General features: G+C 39.2%; 1 protein-coding gene across 1 annotated transcript in view; it reads left to right on the top strand.

The window, feature by feature from the left end:
* CNTN6 (contactin 6) overlaps nt 1–13,846 on the top strand; it is a 319,039-nt gene that overhangs the window by 107,259 nt on the left and 197,934 nt on the right. The window lies entirely within an intron of this gene.

Genomic DNA, 13,846 nt, shown 5'->3' with positions numbered 1-13,846 from the left:
CTGCACTGGTTTACATTCCCACCAATAGTGGAGGAGAGTTCTTTTTCCTCCACACACTCTCCAGCATTTACAGTTTGTAGATTTTTTAATCATGGCCATTCTGACCAGTGTGAGGTGGTATCTCATTGTAATTTTATTTTGCATTTATCTAATAAATAGCAATGTTGATCATCTTTCATGTGCCTGTTAACCATCTGTATGTCTTCTTTGGAGAAATGTCTGTTTAGGTCTTCTGCCTATGTTCAGGTTTTTTTTTTTTTTTTAATTGCATTATGTGATGAGCTATTTGCCCTTTTAAAAATTAAGCCCTTCTTGGTAACATCATTTGGTAATATGTTCTCCCAATTCATAGGTTGTCTTTTGCTTTGTTTACCATTTTCTTTGCTGTTCAAAAGTTTTAAAGTTTAACTTAGTCCCAGTTGTTTATTTTGCTTGTATTTCTTTTGCCTTGGGAAAGAGATCTAAGAAACTATTGTAATCATTTATGTCAGAGAATATTTTGCTTATGTTCTATTCTCAGCTATGTGATCTTATACCACATGAGTTTGCTTTGAGAAATAAATAACATGTTTGCAAAGTTCCCTGGTGGCTCAAATGGTAAAGTGTCTGCCTACAATGCAGGAGACCTGTGTTCAATGCCTGGGTCTTGAACCAGGCAAAGGTCTTCCTGACCTCCTGGACAAGGAAATGGCAACCCACTCCAATATTCTTGCCTGGAAAAATCCCATGGACGGAGCAACCTGGTAGGCTACAGTCCACGGGGTAGCAAAGAGTCAGATACGATTGATAGACTTCACTTTCTTTCTTTCTTCCTTTGCAAAGTTCAGGAGTTGCCAAGATCACCCTCACTTCTGATACTAACTGCAAATTCAGACTGTCCCAATATCACCCTCAGCGGAATTCCTTGGCAGTCTAGTGGTTAGGAATCTAACAAAGTTTTGCCAAGAGAAGGCATTTGCTCTTAGCAAACACCCTCTTCCAACAACACAAGAGACAACTCTACACATGGACCTCACCAGATGGTCAATATTGAAATAAGATTAATTATATTCTTTGCAGCCAAAGATGGAGAAGCTCTATGAAACAAGACCGGGAGCTGACTGTGGCTCAGACCACAAATGTCTTATTGCAAAATTCAGACTTAAATTGAAGAAAGTAGGGAAAACCACTAGGCAATTCAAGTATGACCTATATCAAATCCCTTATGAATATACAGAGAAGGGAATGGCAAACCACTTCAGTATTCTTGCCTTGAGAACACCATGAACAGTATGAAAAGACAAAAAGATAGGACACTGAAAGATGAAATCCTCAGGTTGGTAGGTGACCAATATGCTACTGGAGATCAGTGGAGAAATAACTTCAGAAAGAATGAAGAGATGAAGCCAAAGCAAAAACAACACCCAGTTGTGGATGTGACTAGTGATGGAAGTAAAGTCCGATGCTGTAAAGAACAATACTGCATAGGAACCTGGAATGTTAGGTCCATGAATCAAAGCATTTGGAAGTGGTCAAACAGGAGATGACAAGAGTGAAATCAAAATTTTAGGAATCAAAGAACTAAAATGGACTGGAATGGGTGACTTTAACTCAGATGACCATTATATCTACTACTGCGGGCAGGAATCCCTCAGAAGAAATGGAGTAGCCATCATAGTCAACAAAAGAGTCTGAAATGCAGTACTTGGATGCGACCTCAAAAATGACAGAATGATCTTTGTTCATTTCCAAGGTAAACCATTCACTATCACTGTAATCCAAGTCTATACCCTGACCAGTAATGCTGAAGAGCTGAAGTTGAACACTTCTATGAAGACTACAAGACCTTCTAGAACTAACACCCCCAAAAGATGTCCTTTTCATTATAGGGGGCTGGAATGCAAAAGTAAGAAGTCAAGAGATATTTGGAGTAACAGGCAAATTTGGCCTTAGAGTACAAAATGAAGCAGGTCAAAGGCTAACAGAGTTTTAACACACTGATCATGGTAAACATCCTCTTCCAACAACACAAGACTCTACACATGGATATCACCAGATGATCAATACCAAAATCAGATTGATTATATTCTTTGCAGCCAAAGATGGAGAAGCTCTAAACAGTCAGCAAAAACAAGCTTGGGAACTGACTAAGGCTCAGATCATGAACTCCTTATTGCCAAATTCAGACTTAAATTGAAGAAAGTAGGGAAAACCACTGGAAACCCATTCCAGTACTCTTGCATGGAAAATCCCATGGACGGAGGAGCTTGATAGGCTGCAGTCCATGGGGTCACTAAGATTCAGACACGACTGAGCAACATCACTTTCACTTTTCACTTTCATACATTGGAGAAGGAAATGACAACCCACTCCAGTGTTCTTCCCTGGAGAATCCCAGGGACAGGGAAGCCTGGTGGGCTGCCATCTATGGGGTCTCACAGAGTTGGACACAACTGAAATGACTTAGCAGCAGCAGCAGGGAAAATGACTAGACCATTCAAGTATGACCTAAATCAACCCCTTATGATTATACAATGAAAGTGACAAATAGATTCAAGAGATTAGATCTGATAGAGTGCCTGAAGAACTATGGATGGAGGTTCGTGACATTGTACAGGAGACAGGGATCAAGACCATTCCCAAGAAAACGAAATGCAAAAAGGCAAAATGGCTGTCTGAGGAGGCCTTACAAATAGCTGAGAAAAGAAAAGACATGAAAGGCAAAGGAGAAAAGGAAAGATACACCCATTTGAATGTAGAGTTCTAAAGAATAGAAAGGAGAGATAATAAAGCCTTCCTCAGTGATCAGTGCAAAGAAATAGAGAAAAACAATAGAATGGGAAAGACTAGAGATCTCTTCAAGAAAATTAGAGATACCAAGGGAATATTTCATGCAAAGATGAGCACAATAAAGGACAGAGATCATATGGACCTAACAGAAGCAGAAGATATTAAGATGAGGTGGCAAGAATACACAGAAGAACTATACAAAAAAGATCTTCATGACCCAGATAACCACGATGGTGTGATCGCTGACCTAGAGCCAGACATCCTGGAATGCGAAGTCAAGTGGGCCTTAGGAACCATCACTACAAACAAAGCTAGTGGAGGTGATGGAATTCCAGTTGAGCTATTTCAAATCCTAAAAGATGATGCTGTGAAAGTGCTACACTCAATATGGCAGCAAATTTGGAAAAACTCAGTGGTAGCCACAGGACTGGAAAAGGTCAGTATTCATTCCAGTCCCAAAGAATGGCAATGCCAAAGAATGTTCAACTTACCTTACAATTGCACTTATTTCATATGCTAGCAAGGTTATTCTCAAAATCCTTCAAGCTAGACTTTAGCAGTATGTGAATGAAGAAATTCCAGGTGTACAAGCTGGATTTAGAAAAAACAGAGGAACCAGAGATCAAATTGCTAACATCCATTGGATCATAGAAAATGCAAGAGAATTCCAGAAAAATAGCTACTTCTGCTTCATTGGCTTTGACTGTGTGGATCACAACAAACTGGAAAATTGTTAAAGAGATGAGAATACCAGACCACCTTACTTGCCTCCTAAGATATCTGTATGCAAGTTGAGAGGCAACAGTTAGAACTGGACGTGGACCGATGCACTGGTTTAAAATTGGGAAAGGAGTACATCAAGGCTGTATATTGTTACCCTGCTTATTTAACTTACATGTAGACTACATCATAAGAAATGTCAGGCTGGATGAAGCGCAAGCTGGAATCAAGATTGCTGGGAGAAATATCAATAATCTTAGATATGCAGATGATACAACCCTATGGCAGAAAGCAAAGCGAAACTAAAGAGCCTCTTGATGAAGGTGAAAGAGGAGAGTGAAAAAGCTGGCTTAAAACTCAACGTTCAAACAGCAAAGATGATCCAGTCCCATCATTTCATGGCAAATAAATGGGGAAACACCCTGGAGAAGGAAATGGCAACCCACTCCAGTATTCTTGCCTGGAAAATTCCATGGACAGAGGAACGTGGCGGGCTACAGTCCATGGGGTGGCAAAGAGACAGCCACGACTGAGCACATCAGCACAAATGGGGAAACAATGGAAACAGGGACAGGCTTTATTTTCTTGGGCTCCAGAATCACTGTGGATGGTGACTGCATCCATGAAATTAAATGACTCTTGCTCGTTGGAAGAAAAGCTATGACAAACATAGACTGTGTATTAAAAGCTGAGACATCACTTTGCTGACAATACTTTGGCCACCTGATGCAAAGAGCTGACTCTTTGGAAAAGACCCTAATGCTGGGAAAGTTTGAGGGCAAGAGAAGGGGATGACATAGGATGAGATGGTTGAATAGCATCACAGACTCAATGAACATAAATTTGAGCAAACTATGGGGATAGTGAAGGACAGGGGAGCCTGGTTTGCTGCAGTCCATGAGGGTCACAAAGAGTCGGACATGGCTTAGCACCTAAACAACAACAACAACACAACACTGGATGGTATATCCATTAAATGCACATAACCGTTAATATTTTATTCTTTTTGTGGACTTACTAGAATCTCTCCTGCCTAAAGAGTAGTCTAAAAACACTTTCAGACTGGAGGGGCACTCTGAGCATGTGCAGTGTGGCTAGGTGGCCGCTGGAGGCTGGGCCCCTGTGCTGATGCCAACCGCCCGCTAGGCCTCCTCCTAGCATGGTCGGCCCAGGGCAGTAGAGAAAGAGCCGTAGCTTCTCCCTGCCGCGTGAGGAGCCGGCACTTTGGCATGCCCACCCCTACCCCCACCCGCTACGCCCCCCACACCCCGCCTCATGTCCCCCGACACCACCCCTCCCCCCCCCGCCACGTCCTTACCACCCACGCCACCCCCGAGCTTCTGAGGCGCCCTCCAGGCCCACGATGATGGCGGAGAGGGTGAAAAAAAAAAAAAAACAAACTTCCAAATTCTTATTTTTTTTTTGTTTTTCTTTTCTCAGTGTTGTAGGTTATTAAGAGGATTTTTAGTTATTCATAGTAACACTTACCAGATTAAAACTCATAGCTTTGGTTAGACCCAACCTACTTTCCTCTTGTTGCTTTATCCCTTGAGTAACCTGGATATTCCCCCATCTTTTCAGGTACATATTTATAGACAACCCCTGGAGCTATATTGTAAGCTGGTTGATCTCAGTCACTGTATATTGGATTTTGCTAATCTCATCTTTAGTGTAATCATATTTCCATGTTGCTTGGGGATTTATCACTTTAAAGTCCTATATTCCACCCAAGAACCTATGCCCACTACTTTAACAGCTAAAGTTCTTTTTTTTTTTTCCCATGAGCAGCACTAAAAGCTCACACAAAACTCAGCAGCAAGTTTTTCCTCCCAGCTTGAAAAAGTCCTCTCTTTGTCATAAAACAAAAATACAGAATGAAAGGTTAAGTTCATTCTTATTACCCGTTCTCATTATTGTTGATGAAAAACTCCAAATTAATGTGTCTGTGCTTATGGAATTATCTCCTTCAATGAGAAAGAATTCTTTTTAGAAATAGGCATTGCTTAACAGCATTTGGCATTTGCTCAGCCTGAACAATCATCTAGAGAACATGTATCTTCTTTCTTTATTTAGTGTAGTGATCACCACAGGAATTTGGTGCTGAAAACCCTTAGTGTAGTGGTTGGTGTAGAGGCTTTTATTAGAAATCATGGCACTGCAATTAAGTACCTGAGTTTACCCTGGAAGTAGACTACTTCTGACTCCAGGCAAATAGTTATATTGCTTTCTTCTTTTCAAACCCCAGAGAAGAAAGGGTTTTGTTTATTTGTTTTGTTTTCTGCAGTATGTTATGCTTCCAAAAGTGACTGGCCAGAGGAAGCACGCAATAAGTATTTGTCATTGAAAGAGCAAAGGTATTGTTGCAGGAAGGGGGACCCCTTCCAGGGCCTGAAAGTGGGCTCGTCTAACACTCGGAAATGAATTGTCCGAGGAGACACATGTGCTGACAAAGCAAGAGATTCTACTGGGAAGGGGAACCCGAGTGGAGAGCAGTAGGGTAAGGGAACTCAGGAGAACTGCTCTGCCACATGGCTTGAAGTCTTGGGTTTTATGGTGATGGGATTAGTTTCCAGATTGTCTTTAACCAATCATTCTGACTCAGAGTCCTTCCTGGTGAACAAGTAAGTGAAGTCGCTCAGTGATGTACAACTCTTTGTGACCCCATGGAGGTCTAACCAGGTTCCTCCATCCATGGGATTTTCCAGGTAAGAATACTGGAGTGGGTTGCCATTTCCTTCTCCAGGAGATCTTCCCGACCCAGGGACTGAACCCAGGTCTCCCACATTGTAGGCAGACACTTTACCGTCTGAGCCACCAGGGAAGATCCCCTGGTGAACAAGTCCATGCCTTATTCAGCCAAGATGGATGCATTGAGAAAGATTCTGAGACGTAGTTGAACAGGTAGTGTCACTTTTTTGACCTTTCCTGAACTCAACCTGTTGATGGTGGCTTATTAGTTCCATGGTGTTCCTTATCAGGACTTTTGTAAAACAACTCATGCAAATAGTTACTATGGTGCCTGGCCAGGGTGGGCGGTTTCAGTCAGTGTGCTTCCCCTAACAGTATGATGAGGATAAACTCTCACCGTGTATGCAGAGGCCTTGGGCTTCTCTGGTGACTCAGTGGTAAAGAATTTGCCTGCCTACACAGGACACATGGGTTCAATTCCTGGATTGGAAAGATCTCCTGGAGAAGGAAATGGCAATCCATTCCAGTATTCTTACATAGGAAATCCCACAGACAGAGGAGATTGGCAGGCTACAGTCCTTGGGTGGCGAAAGAGTCCGACATGATTTAGTAATTAAACAGCAACAACATGCAAAGCCCTTAGTCCAGGACCAAGCTCTCAGTACACATTCATTTAAAAAACATACAGTTAAAACAAAAACAGTTAAATCCTTTATAACTTAATAAAGCGTTCAGCAATGGGTTTATAGGAAATTGATCAATTATATTATTCAATTCCTATTTGTGTTGTCCATTTACTTATTTATTCACCAAACAAGTATCTAGCAATAATCATATGTGTTGCTGGAAGTTCTGAGGAATCAAAGTAAATAAAAATAACCAAAATGAAGGACATACATGAAACATTCTGTCCAACCCAGGACAGTTTCTATATGTCTATCAATAACCTGTCCCTGACGGCGAAGAAACCCATAGGACAGTGATGAGAAAACAAGAGTATTCAAATTATAAATGTTATTATTAATTTTGTTGGCATTTCTGTATCTGTCAGATTCTCTCAAACTCATGAGATACAAGAGCATTTTCTCTGAGATAAGAGTTTATTCAGACAATCCCCTCTTTACTGCCAATGTTTGCCTGAGAGAATCTTTCAACTAGTTCTTTCAGGTTACAGACACAATTGGCTGTTCTTGATATACATCTAAGCATCATCTCTGGACCAACCGAAAGGCAAGGATTCTGTGTCTGATTACTCTGTGGCTGCTCACTGAGGATACTGAAGCAGCTCCTGGTTAATTAGACCATTTTATCTCTAACCTCATCTCTTTTCTGGATGTAATAGTAATAGAGGTGCCAGCAATTCCAAGCACAGCTCTGAAACCTTGCTAATCAGCATCTGTGATTTGCACGGGGTGCTGTTATTTGAATTGTTAAAGCCAAATTGTTGCAAAAGGTTATGCCTAAGTGGACATTTTTATCTCCAAATCAATCATGTGTTTTTAATGAAACTTAAAAGGAGCTTATAAAGTTAAATAAGTAAATAAATAAAAAACAGAATCTACAGCACTTAGTGATGCAAGTCAAATGTATACTGTATTTCCTTCAGCATATACACACAACATAATGACATGGAGAAATGTTTGCTTATATGGAAAGGAAGAACACAAAGTGACAAAGATTGTGTGCTTCTTATTTTATCAACTGTGCGATCATAGGCAAGTCACAGTCCCCTGAACATCATGCGATCATAGGCAAGTCACAGTCCCCTGAACATCATCCTTCTTATCTGTCAAGTGGACATAATATCAGTATCTACAGGGTTGTTATCAGGATTAAAATGCTTTAAAAATATTTCATACAGTGCCTATTCTGCAATGCATGCTGATTATATGTTTGTTATTGTTTAGTCGCTAAGTTTTGTCTGACTCTTTGTGACTGCTTGGACTGTAGCCTACCAGGCTCCTCTGTCCATCCGATTTCCCAGGCAAGAATATCGGGGTGGGTTGCCAGTTCCTTTTCCAGGTGATCTTTCTGACCCAGGGATCGAATCCACATCTCCTGCATTGGCAGGCAGATTCTTTACCCCTTGTCCACCAGGGAAGCCCTGCTGATTATATATTAACTATCATTATTCTAGGAAATCATCCCATCCTGCCTACTCATGCAAAGAAACAATTAACTCATATTGAAAAGCAATTATTTCACTTCTACAGGGATTGCAGAAAATCAGAGAAAAGGCGAAAACGGGCAAATTTTGCTATTTCTCCTAGGCTTCTTGAGATGCGTAGTCTATATATACTAAAATTTACACCAGAATACAGGAGAAACTGAAAGGAAGAAAAAGGAATGAGCTTTTTTCTATGAAGTATTTGAGGCTTGTCTTCCCCAACATTTCCCAAAAAAACTGTCTATGAAAAAATTCTTATTTCATGAGATGCTCTTAAAATAATTGCCTTCAACTAAGCTTGGAAAACATTGAGTATTAGATTGCCTCTTGTCTCTTAAGGAACTATTCTTATTTTAATGAAGTGTCTGAGAAATTTGGAACTGCTTTAATAAAAGAAACATTGCAAAAATATGCTGAGGAAAGTGTGTGGGTTGAACAGTGTCCTTCACAACGTTTATGTCCACCTACTAACTGAGAATGGGATTATATTTGGCAATAGGATCTTTGAAAATATAATTAAGGATATTGAGATAAACTCATAACAGATTTTGATTGGGCTCTAAATCCAAAGACTGAAGTCCCCTTAGAAGGTGGTGAGGTGAAGATGGACACAGAAACTGAAGTGATGCCAAGGAACACCAAGGATGGCTAACAAGCACTTGAAGCTAAGATGAAGCCATAGGATCATTTCTGGAAACCTCAGACTCCCCAGAATGGATGAATCCTAATGACACCTTCATTTTAGATGTTAAGGCTTTTGAACTGAGAGAATAAATTTGTTGGTTGGAACCTCTCAGTTATCGGAAATTTGTGATGAAGGCCCTATGAAACATGTAGATGGTATTCCAAAATGGCCGTTTACAAAATGTGGAAAATACTATTAAACATAGTTCAAAAAAAAAAAAAAACCTTCTTATCTCTTCTGCTCATTTGTTTTGGTTCCATTGTTTAGTGGTGAGGAGGTGATAAATTGTTCAAATGGAGTAGAGAAAAACATTGCTAAGCATTGTGTGCACGTTCAGTCACTCAGTCCTTTCTGACTCTTTGTAACCCCATGAACTGTTACCTGCCAGGCTCCTTTTTCCATGGGATTTCCTAGGCAAGAATACTGGAGTGGGTTGCCATTTCCTACTCCAGGGGATCTTCTAAACCTGGGGGGGAACCCATGTCACCTACCTCTCCTGCACTGGTAGGTGGATTCTTTACCACTGAGCCACCAGAGCAGCCCCAAGCATTGTGATTAAGAGCTAAATTATGACTCAAAAGTGAGTTCTCTAGTGTGATTGAGGAACTGAATGTTTAATTGTAGTGAATTTAAATAGCCACATTTGGTTAGTGCATACGATATTGAACAGAGGACATCGAGAAGATTGTGGTGTATCTTTGCTTACCAAATTTTCAAAATCCAGATTCTGAGCATGTGGTCAGATGACGGGAAAATAAATACTTGTTAAATTAAAAAAAAAAAAAAGTGAGTTCTCCATTAGTTTTTGGTTGTCACTTGCGCTCTTGTCAACAAAAGTCCTTCACATTTGTAAATTATCAGTGTTTGCGAAAAGTTTATAAAACAGTCAGCTTCTCCCATGCTACCTCTAGAAGAAACAAATAAAAGAAATGATAAAATAGGTAATAACCATTATGCAATAGCAACAATAGCAATGTTTGCTAAAAGTCAGTCTCTCTGCTTAGCTTTAGAATCAGCATAGAAAGTTAAGATATCTATGTTTTATGGATAAAGATCTAGACTAGGATTTTGTTTTCATTTCTTTGTCTAGAAAAAAATAAAACACATATTTTTAATCCAGCCCTTTGTGGAAAAGCATTCTGTCATTACTATGTGAACTGAGTCTAACAGTATATGTGATGCTGTTTGGTCACTGGTCAGACAGAATACCACAAAAGCAGCAAAAGAAACAGCTTAAATCATGGCATCAGAAGTCAGACATCTGGACTGTTTGAGGTCTGAAAGGCAAATAAGGAACAATTTGCCCTAAGTCTAGTTCCTTCTTGTAATTGAAATAAATACCTTGCCTACCATATCAGTAAACAAAGGATGCTGTAGCCATCAAGCCACTACAGTCACCCCCATGGTGAGCCCTGAGGGAACACATGTTGAAGACAACTGGCTGCCCTTTTCCAAGCCCTCAGTCACTGTAGCCACCCACAACGGTGTACCCTGAGGGAACTCAGGATGGGAAAGAACAGGACACTAGCCCTAGATAGTCAGGGTGCATATCAAAGGAGTGATTTCAGTGAGCCCAGACTCCTGCATGTCCCCATACAGGAAAAACAGTGCTAAATTCATTAACTTGAGATTTCTGGTTTTCTTTAATTAACAGTAATCTGTTGATGCTTCGACCACCTGGTCTTTGTTGCAAAAACCCCTGTATATCCTGGTTCTTCCTTTACTTTTTCAGAGTAGTCCTCAGACAATCTGCCAAATAAAACATAACTTGTAGGTTGAGCATTTTTTTTCTTTTGACATTTTTATCAGGAGAGCACTTCAAATCTGGACTCTCTGTTAAGCTTCTTAAATACAAGCATGGCAGCTACTGCTTCCTGGCACATTTTCATGGAGAATTTGGACATGTTTTTCAAACTGAAAATGCAATCACGAACTTAAATTATGTTTATGGCTCTCCAAAGCCTCCTTTAAGGTGGCTAAACGGGCCCTCTTGATGTCACTTTGGATATCTATTTCTCTCATCTCATTTCTTGTCAACTCTTTCCTTAACAAGAATTATGTGTTTCTCAAATTCTTGATTTCTCACAACTCGGGTCATTTGCATTCACTTACTCTTTCTTCTTTTTAAATAATCTCCCCATCCCTAACTTTCATACTCCTCATGCCTTCTGATGTTAGACTGTCAAAATTCTACCCTGTGTAAAATGGAGGAGAATTTGCATTTTCTTCACAGAGTTGTGTTAAAAAGTAAGTAAGATAATAAATGCCAAAGTTAATACATGTAACAGTAAATAAATGTTCAAAAATATCATCATCGTCATCATCCTTCAAATCCTACTTGGGATAAAATTTGTACTGGAAAGCATTCTCTGACTTTATAAGACTAAATTAGATGAAAACTAACAATAATTATAAGAACAATTCCAACATTAATTCTCTTATATTCATTAATTTAAATTCTAGAAAATTAGGCTAATAATCATAATATGAATAATCATAAATATAGGACACGCATTTCTTATTTCAGTTTTTATAGTAGAAGTCCAAAATATAGAACAATGTATTTTCAATTAGATATACCAGTCATATGACGGATTATTATGAAACTTTCAACAAGTATATTTCTATTAAAAAATTAAATTTGTAAGTGCTAATTAACAGCACGGGAAATGCTTGTGTCATATTTTTAACTGAGTAATAGCAGATATTAAAAATTAACAGCATAGTATAGCAAAACATCCTGGAATTTTAGGTACCACTATCCTAATAATAGTTTCCAAAAGCATAATTGGGTATTTATTCTTTTCATATTTGAGTCTTGCAAATATTCTAAAATGAGCATGCGTGTTCAGTCAGTTGTGTCCGATTCTTTCCGCCCGATGGACTCTAGCCCGCCACGCTTCTCTGTCCATGAGAGTTCCCAGGCAAGAATACTGGTGCTTAGTCCCTTAGTCATGTCTGACTCTTGGAGACCCCATGGGCTGTAGCCTTCCAGGCTCCTCTGTCTATGGGATTCTCCAGGCAAGAATACTGGAGTGGATTACTATGCCCTCCTCCGGACGATCTTTCCAACCCAGGGATAAACCTTCCCAACCCAGGTCTCCCTCATTTACCATCTGAATACTGGAGCGGGTTGCTATTCCCTCTGCCAGGGGATCTTCTTGACCCAGGGATCAACCCATGTCTCTTACGTCTCCTGCATTGGCAGGCAGACTTTTACCACTGAGTCACCTGGGAAGCCCCATTATAATGATCATCTATTATTTACATAATGGCATAAAATTAAAACTTTAAACAATGCAGGTTGAGTAAATCAAATCAAATTTTTTCCTACATATCCATACCAGTCCCTGTCAATGAGATATCTGATGTATTTCTCTTGGCTAACATTTCACCTGTGTTGAAGAACATGGAAACAAGTTGATAAATAACATAAAGAAAGGGGAAAACATGAATATAAAAGAAGAGAAGAAAATGCCTGATACATTCTCATCATTGTGAAAGGTTTACAAAGTCAATATAGCATCACAGGATAAACTGTTTATGTTCAAACACTGGAGGGAAAAAAAAAAAAAAGAGGTAAAATTCAGAACTTCAGAACTGGTTGTACCTTGAAAGAATAAACAGAAAATTTCAAATGTTTCTCTCACATAGGGAATCAGCCAGTTTCCCTACTCATAAATGGAAAATAAAAATCTTTTGTTGATTATGAGTTTGAAAAAATAAATTGAACTCATGTTTGTCATTTCTATAAACTATCCCTGTCATTTAATCTTTATATTGGGAGGAAGACAATATAGCTTAATGGATCAGGGGATGCTATTTCATTTTCTTATTTCATATTCAAGTTTGCTCTAGTGTAATTATGGTGTTTATGAAGCTTAAACCGATGTAGCAAGAGAAAAATAAAGAGAATAAATATTCATCTGCTCTAAGGGGCACTTCATGATAAGAAAGATCACTTTGGAAAGTATAGGAAATGCATGAGAGGTTTTTATCAACCAATAATTTTAAATTTATAAGGAACAGTCATTATGATAAACCGGAAAAAAATATAGATCTATTTCTAAGTAAATTTTCAACCAAAATGAGGAAAGCTTAGCAAAAACGTTTCAGTTACAGGGAGAGAGAAGCAAAATGAAAACACAAATACCTCACCCCAATCTGTGAGAAAAGAACAGAAAAAGAATCAGGAAATTATAAATGAACAGATCTGCCCTTGGCTGTAGGCAAGATCTCTAAGACAGTAATAAGGAATGAGGTTACCAAACATCCAGAGAGAGATGAGCTGATAAAACTTAATCAGGCTAGTTTCACAAAGGGCAAATCTTTTCTGACAAATTTGGTGGCATTTTTGCATGGCACAGAGGGCAGAAAAAGTACGTGACTAGAATTAGAGAGAGAATTTGAAGTGGAACAGCAGAAAGCCATAGATGACACATAGGGGAATGAAGTACTGTTTTAACTTTCCAAAGGAGGCCGCTTGGGTGACCCTTAACCCCAAACCCACTGATTTCATTAAGATATTCATGCTGGTTATAAGCACAAGCAGGACTGGTAGATTGGCATGCTTTGTTGTGACACTGTTAGCAAACTCATGTGTTATCAGCAAATGATATACATTTGGAGTACTACGTTATCCACAGATTTTTACAGTGCTTCTCTCAGCTATTTATTTTTCTTTTTTCCAAATATTCTTTTTTTTGTTTGTTATTGTTATATAAATGGAATCAGTGCCATTTAGGCAGACACAATCTTATCTAAAAGAGCAACCAAGGAGGCCACTGTAATATCTCCATGATAATAATGGGTTTCAA

This window comes from Bos javanicus, chromosome 22, assembly GCF_032452875.1.
Source record: "Bos javanicus breed banteng chromosome 22, ARS-OSU_banteng_1.0, whole genome shotgun sequence".
NCBI lineage: Eukaryota > Metazoa > Chordata > Mammalia > Artiodactyla > Bovidae > Bos > Bos javanicus.
This window is presented reverse-complemented; position numbering and strand designations above follow the sequence as displayed.